The sequence below is a fragment of the Fulmarus glacialis genome, unplaced genomic scaffold (genome assembly GCF_000690835.1).
Source record: "Fulmarus glacialis isolate BGI_N327 unplaced genomic scaffold, ASM69083v1 scaffold2601, whole genome shotgun sequence".
In the NCBI taxonomy this organism is placed as follows: Eukaryota; Metazoa; Chordata; class Aves; order Procellariiformes; family Procellariidae; genus Fulmarus; species Fulmarus glacialis.
In genome coordinates this window covers 18,043-25,753 of record NW_009193194.1, presented here as the reverse complement: position 1 = coordinate 25,753, position 7,711 = coordinate 18,043, and the positions used below count along the sequence as shown (strand labels likewise).

Genomic DNA, 7,711 nt, shown 5'->3' with positions numbered 1-7,711 from the left:
CAGTGGGTAACTGTTAGATCTCTTGACCCCTGAAATCTAATTTTATGATGGTAGCTCTTATTTCGAAAACTGCCAATCATCTTAATCCTTTTGGTCTTAAAGGTCAAGCAATGGACATCAGGTGGTCTGACTTTTTGAGACCTTGAACAAGACAAAATAAAAGCAAGGTGGCTACCCAAAATATAGCCAGTATTTCCACTAGTAAGGGGAAGGCTTCTTGCAACAAATCCGGGGAGCTGTGGATGTGTCTTGGGATTTTCAAATACCAATTCAAAAGAGTGGAGTCTCCACTGAAAGGATTTCTCCTGCTTCCTTGTTTTGGCTATTGCTGAACAGTGCTTGCACGCTATCAGGGCTTTGATTTTTTTTTGTTCTGCCCCTGCAAATGAGTAGGGTAAGGGTGGGTGGGCAAGAAATTGGGAGGAGACACAGCTGGGACAGCTGCTGACTCTAATTGACCATTCCATACCATATGATGATGTGCTCAGCAATAAATGCTCAAGGAAAGGAGGAGGAAGAAAGGACATTCTTGGTTATGTCCTTCCAAAGCAAGTGTTGTGTGTGCTGAGGCCTGGCTTTCTAGGAAGTGGCTGGACACCTTGCCTGCCGATGCGAAGTAGTGAAGAAATCCTTTCTCCCCCCTCTCCTTTCTTTGCTTGTGTGCAGTTTTTGCTTCACTTATTAAAACTGTTGTTATCTCAGTCTGCAAGTTTTCTCACCTCCCTTCTCTTTTCTCCCTGTCCTGCAGGAGAGTGAGCGAGCAGCTCTGTGTGTGTTTGACTGGGGTCAACCCAACGCAGTCCTAAGCTAAAGATCAGGAGAGGGAGGCATAAAATCTTTTCTAGGCCCCAGGAAAGTGTTCGTACAATATATTAATATTGAAATGCAAATTGTTGCAGTTGCATGAGTGGTCTAGATGCATATCTGTCATACAAAGGCGGAAAATAATTGCTCGAAATGTTTTCGAACTCTTCAATGTGCCTTCTTGCTTTTGATGGTTAATTATTTAATCTCTGAACTCCTTAGAGCTCGGAACTAGATGGACTTTAAAGCAGTGCCTTTAACAGTGGTGGTGTACAGAGCTGGAATAAAACGATATAATTGTGTTTAATTTGAGACTGTGTAGTAACTTCAAGTCAAACATCCCAAGTGTCACTGTGGGAGTTCAGGCCAGGTCTGTCTCAACATATCAACACAGCTGAGAAACAATGGTAAGGTTCATAAATCAACCTGATTCTGTGAAAAAATTTGTTGGACTGTGAATGGCAACTCGTACTGTAGTTCAGGAATCAAGGGTGCTGAACTTACTCAATTTTCCACCATTCTTAGTCATGGATATTTTCATCAGTTGGTTTTGCAAATCTCTATAATCATTCCCCAAGAGCTTGCATGCTACTGTTGTAAAGCCTGTGCTCTATGAGGTATTGAAGGATTTGTTGCATTAATATAAGATTGCCCTGCATTTAATTTCAAGTTAAGTACAGATGCATGTCTTAGGAAGGTTTTGATTGGAGAAGAAGGGGCAACTTCTACTGACTTCTGCTGATGCTTGCATTTGATGCATAGCTGTAAGGATTATTGAAGATGTAAGCAAAATCTTGTTACTAGTAAGCTGACTTCTAAAGTTTGGTTGGATTTTTTTGGGGGGGAGGACTTCTGCTGATGCTTGCATTTGATGCATAGCTGTAAGGATTATTGAAGATGTAAGCAAAATCTTGTTGTTACTAGTAAGCCGACTTCTAAAGTTTGGTTGGATTTTTTTTGGGGGGAGGGGGAGGGCGGTGTACACTGCATATGGCTTCTTAGCTTAATCTAGCTAACTCAACTGTTATGTGATATCACTTAGAAGTAGAAAGCTGTAAATAAAATTGCTAACAATGGAGATTGTTAGAAGTAATAGATATCCTAGAAAAACAGCTGTGAGCCTTTATTCAGACTTGTTTATTTCTGTTGTCGGTATAGAATTATGCCAAAGAAAATCTTTACAGTATATGGAATTTTGAAAATAACTTATTTCCCCATTCCCCTTAGGTCCAAGATGGGCTTCTTGGAACACCGGTGTTTTTATTTGCATCAGATGTGCTGGAATACATCGAAATCTTGGGGTCCATATATCAAGGGTCAAGTCTGTCAACTTGGACCAATGGACACCAGAGCAAATACAGGTAAAATATCTTAAAATACATTTTCAGTTTGGAGGGAATGCCAGGAGGAGTCCTTTTGAAGGGATTTGAGTTTATCACAATGCCCCAACTGAAATGTTTCACAATCAAAGTAGTTCTTAATGTGTTATATTTTTACTGTAATGAGTTTAAGTTCTGAAAACTCACTTCAGAAATTGGCTTACCTATCTTTTCTGTTATCATTTTAGATGTATTGTACCTTTCCACAGGGACTCTGAAAGCTGCTTCTTTGTTTTATCTGTAGAAAATGTGTTGTAAGCCTTTTCCTTTTCAGTAGGGGACAGTAAGGTAGCATTCACACATCTGTCTGATTCTTGATTACATTTTTTTGGTGTACCAAGTACTGACTTTTCCAGGTATGCTCTAGTCTGAAGCCTCTTTCTGCTGCCAGACAAATTTTCTTACTCCTGTTCCTCCTGGTCTGAAGAGCCATCCTGAGAGATGAAAGCTTATCTTTCACTGGATGGGTTAGTTTACACTGTAAACAGCATCTGTGTTGTAAGCTTTTGTCCAGCAAGTCTTGGCAGGCAGCCCTCCTGTGCTGTGGGAGCATCTCCCAGGACATACGGCAGCAGAGAGGTCTCCAAGTTAAAAAATGGCAACGTCATTTAAGCACACCAATAGCATTCTGACTGTTTCAGGATTCAAAGTATTGATGGACATGAACTAACTGTTTTCTACCACTTTTCCTTAGTGCATGCAGGAAATGGGAAATACTAAAGCAAGACTACTCTATGAAGCTCATCTACCAGAGAACTTCCGAAGACCTCAAACAGATCAGTATCCTTTTTGTTTTAGCTTTCACATTGAGATGACTTTTAATGCAATTTAGATGTTATGACTGTTTCAAGGAACTGCTACATTTGGCAACTCACTTATTTCATTGATATTGTTGTATAAGAAATGACAGTGGAAGTTCGGAACGGTTCAGAAAAGGTTTAAATTACTTTAGTTATAGCAAATCTACTTTGTAATGAGATTTAGCAAGCCCCATTTATTTTTGCTTTCAGAAGAGGTGACTTCATAAATTCCCTGGATGTAGGAAGTTAGAGTGATACTAGAGAGCTCTTGAATATTCTGTCTTTATCTTGAGTAACTGCCAGCTGAAGTTAGAAGAAATAATGAGCTGAATGGCAAAGTAAAATAAGCCATTGGATCTTACTCAAGTAAAGTATGGATTTCTTTCTCTAAATTAAGTATTCTGTAATATTTTGGAGTTGTACCTGGAAGGGGAGGGTTGGAAGAAAAATTGTCTACTGCCAATAAACAGCTTTCCTTAAAAAATATCTTTTTTGAATGTACTGAATCATTAGGATAATGTATAATGGCATTAATTTAGATTTGTATTAGCTCCTGAGTTAGTGAAGTTACTCCACAGGTAGATTTGCTTCACCTGATCTTACTGGAACTGTTTAACCATAATGAGATCCTAAACACCTACTGTTAAGTGAGCTGAATCTTTCCCCAACTCTCTTAGCCTGATGATGATACAGGTTATGGAGGCTGATAAAATGGACTTAGTCGTAACTGGATCTGAATTTTCTCCTTCTATATCCAAAAGTGATTTTGGTTCTTCTGTTTATTTGATACTATGCTCAATATGCTATGCACGGAAGATTTTTGTTTTGGAAGGGTTAGACCTCATTATAAAATGCACTTGAGCAAAACAGATGTGTTTTTTCATATTCCAGTAGCTTTTAAATTAAACATACATAGGCATAAGCAAAAAGTAACTGGAACCAGATAGCACTGTAGTACTCCAGCTGTAATATTCTAGAACTTTATTTCAGCCATAAGACTGAAATACTTTGACTAAAACTTACTCAAAAGTCGATCTTGAAGATGTGTATTTTTTTCTTACTGCAACTAACTTGCATTCACTGGTGCTATTGCAGGAGAAGCAATAGTGCTTTAGTCTCAGCTTTTCTTGTCAGATCAGACCAAAAGTCTAATTTCCAGACTTTCAAAATAATTCTTTTGTTGACACTGTATACCTTGAAATAATTATATAGCCTTTTGAACAGTTGTCAGTTTCTAAGTGGTGGACTTGGTCAACTGAATATATTTCATTGCATGTGTTTTCTTTATTAAAAATACAGTGCCAGGAGAGAGGATGCCAACATTTTCTGTTTTATTTCTCAATTTCCCCATAACTTTGGCAGCTACTTACCTGCTTGGCATTCATGACAAGCTGTTGTGCTATGGGCTTTTTTTGCCTTTCCTTTTCGCCCTTTGTATCACTACAAAATCAGCATTGTGTCTCATCAGTATTCTGGTTATGAATATTCTCAGTATTCTGAATATTCTTTTGGATGAACTATGAAAACTTTTTGCATGTAATGATCACTTTTGTATATGTTCTTCTATATTAGCGTTTAACTTCCTGTAGCACTATGATATACATATTTCTATTTTTTAGGTAGTAGAATGGAGAGACAGGAGAAACATGTATGTAGGATCTGCCCAAAATCTCCTGCTAAAGCCCCCCATCACTTGTGCTTTTTAATCACAAGACTGACCTTTCTGGGCATTTTTTTTACTCTCCCCTTGAACTTGGCAGGGATGGTCTGGCTTAGAAGCTAACTTTGAGGATCATCTTGATGGGTTTTTTGTATGGCAGCTTTAGCTTCCTGTTTGAAAGTGGTTTTTCACAAGAGTAGATTGAATCATTTTTTTGTCTCTTCATTTTACTCACTTCTTAAAACAGTTTTAGCATCTGTTGAGGTTGCTTTAAATTCTTTTCTTAATAAGAACACAGTAAGTTATTGATCTAAAGAAACTTAAGACATGGTCTAAAAATTCACGCATGTTGAAATGGGGTAGCTTGAATAAGGTGGATATTTTTCAAAATATAGTGTAATAGCATCTTGAAAAATTAAACCCTATGAAATTTAAATACTTGTGATTCTGTGTTAATAATTTTTAAACTAAAATTTTCTAATTGTCTGAAATACCAAGTGTGCATTCTGGGAAACTGCCAAAAATAGGGAAACATTTATGCGAAATAACTAAAATATCTAATACCAAAATCTGAACAACCAAAACTTAGAACACTTGACAAAATAAAAGTGCCATCTGAAAATGTTAATTTTGACTCATAACTAAGACTTTTTGTTTGAAGAAAGGATAGGTTGTTCTAAGGTATTTTATAACAATCAAATTTTGAATCTTTTCTGTTTACTTCTAAATTAGTTATAATTTAATACAGTTATCCAGTTTCAGCCCAAAAGCATGGAGAAAAATTGAATTCCCTTTCTCTATCTCCTCCCCCCACTGAGATTATATAATGCAGTAATTTGTACTGCGAGTTGAAAATAAACTTTCTGAGGGAATCCTGTTTAGTCTTAGCTAAACTTGAAAAGTTGTGGGAGTTGCGTATTGCACAACTTCCATTCATCTGTAATTTGATAATATACATTGATTTTTTGGCAAAATGACAGTCCTTTGGTATGTGTAAAGAATAATGCAATATTAGTACTAAGGTAGTTGTACATTCAAAGTGCTCAAGATGCCCTTTAGAATGTAGATATATTTGGAAAGAGGTAGAAAAGAATGTTTTGTTTTTTGCAGCTTTTATGAAGCAGTGTCTTCAGGTGACACTTGCATACAATTTGAAACTAAATGTGATTGTTGACGATATAATTTGATGCACAGAATGAAGGAACTGAATGCTCTGAGGTCAGTGTTAATCTTAAGAGATGGTGTGTGGAGCTAAGGTATCTTTCCATCGATTGAGGAAAAATTGCTATGGAAGTTTAAGATGCAATGAATCTGAGCTTCCACAGTTGCAATTTCGATTTTTGAATGGACAATCACATTGCCGAACAAATTAGTTAAAATTTATTCTACAGATACCAGAGAATCAGCTTTACAAAAGTTAAAGTTGCTTTGGATAGCTGCTTTATGCAGCTGAGAGAATAATTGAGGAAAACGACAAGTTGTCCTTTTTGTGTTTGAGCTAGTGAGTTGTCAGTTCTGGTCTTCTATATGCTTGCTGCTATTTCCACCTTTGCTTTAATATCTTTTTATTGCTAGTGTTTTAGTTTTCTTTGCCTTCCACAGAGATGTTTGTTGTAACAGGAGACTTTCACTGAGGACTTACTGATCTCAGAGAACTGTTTATGATCAGCTTTTGATGCATGAGACAATTTGTGCAAATCAGAGAACAAGTACATACATTTCACCTTTTATCTGAAGAGAAAGTATTTTTTCCCAAGTTATGATGGTGAACTATACTTTAATTATTTACCGTGTATGAGTATCTTTGTTCAAGTATTTGCAGTACTACAGCCCTGTAGTTTATAAATACCAAGTGAAAATGTCCTACCTGTGGAACAGTGAGTTACTTCTAGTATATCCTTCTCATATTGTTTCATTAAGAGATTAAACTGATTGATTCTCTGTAGTAGAAAGAAGCTCTTTTTGGACACTGTGATAGCAATTGTTCTGTGTAGAGCAGTTTGTTCTGTTGTTTTAAAACTACAAAATGAGATGGAGCAAGAACCTGGTGCAATTCTTCAATTTGAATAATCCGTCAGCTTTTTCGGTTAATGTTGCTACTTATCTAAATGCATATTTTCCTTAAACTAGCTATTCTAGAGCTGTGGAATTTTTCATCAGGGATAAGTATGAAAAGAAGAAGTATTACGATAAAAATGCAGTTAATGCCTTCAATGTAAGTAAAGACTTTTACCAAGAATTCTGTCACTTTTCTTTTTTGAAATCTACATAAGAGAAATGTAGAAAGCATTATGTATGTTAAAATATCTTTCACAGTCGAAAACTTTTTGATACAGAGCTAAATGCTGTCTTTTGTGTCTCTTGAAAGCTATTCCTAGGTTCTATAAGTTCAACATACATTGTCTATTACATTTATAATAGCAAAGCATTATGATCCAACAAATAGCTTGCTTCCAACTCTTTATATTGTGTTTTTCTCTTTCAGTGATGGGTAGTTCTTCAACAGTATACTTTGAGTCCTTTCTGAGTATCTTTTTCTGTGTTACAGGAATAAGATAGGATTACTGTTTCTGGCAACTTTGTCTTCTCTCATTCTCTGTAACACCGTAATGAGAAATCCTAGGATGTTTTGGGCCCCTCTTCTGAGGGTCTTACTGCTCTGCTGAATTCCAGACTGTTGCTTGCAGCGAGGTGCACTGTAATAGCAAACATGGGCAGTATGGCAAACCAGCTGTTTAATCAGGTAGCTGTGTGTTCACTACAGTAAGTTGGTGAGTGCTTTTCTGGCAAAGCAGTTTTGAGAATGTCAGCCTTTACTGAATTTCACAGCCTTGTTCAGTTTTTTGGATACGGCTATTTCTGGGGCATACAATCTAGTTTATATATTTTTATTTATATAGGTGTATTTATACTTAAATACACACTGCTTTATACCTACATTATTTAAGTATGGCCTAACACATAACTTACTACTCCATTTTACTAGGGAGTGAACTTTGACAGGGAAACGAGTGCAAGGGTGGGTGTAAGGAGTGGGCATTTATGCTGCCTTTGCCATCTGAGAAAAT

The 7,711-nt window shown here is 36.6% G+C and overlaps 1 long non-coding RNA gene across 1 annotated transcript; it reads left to right on the top strand.

Annotated features, from left to right (window-relative positions):
* Positions 1–2,025: 2,025 nt before the first annotated feature.
* LOC104083738 lies at positions 2,026–6,858 on the top strand. Its single transcript, XR_683602.1, has 3 exons — positions 2,026–2,165; positions 2,878–2,963; positions 6,783–6,858. It is a non-coding gene; the product is annotated as an uncharacterized LOC104083738 (long non-coding RNA).
* Positions 6,859–7,711: the final 853 nt, after the last annotated feature.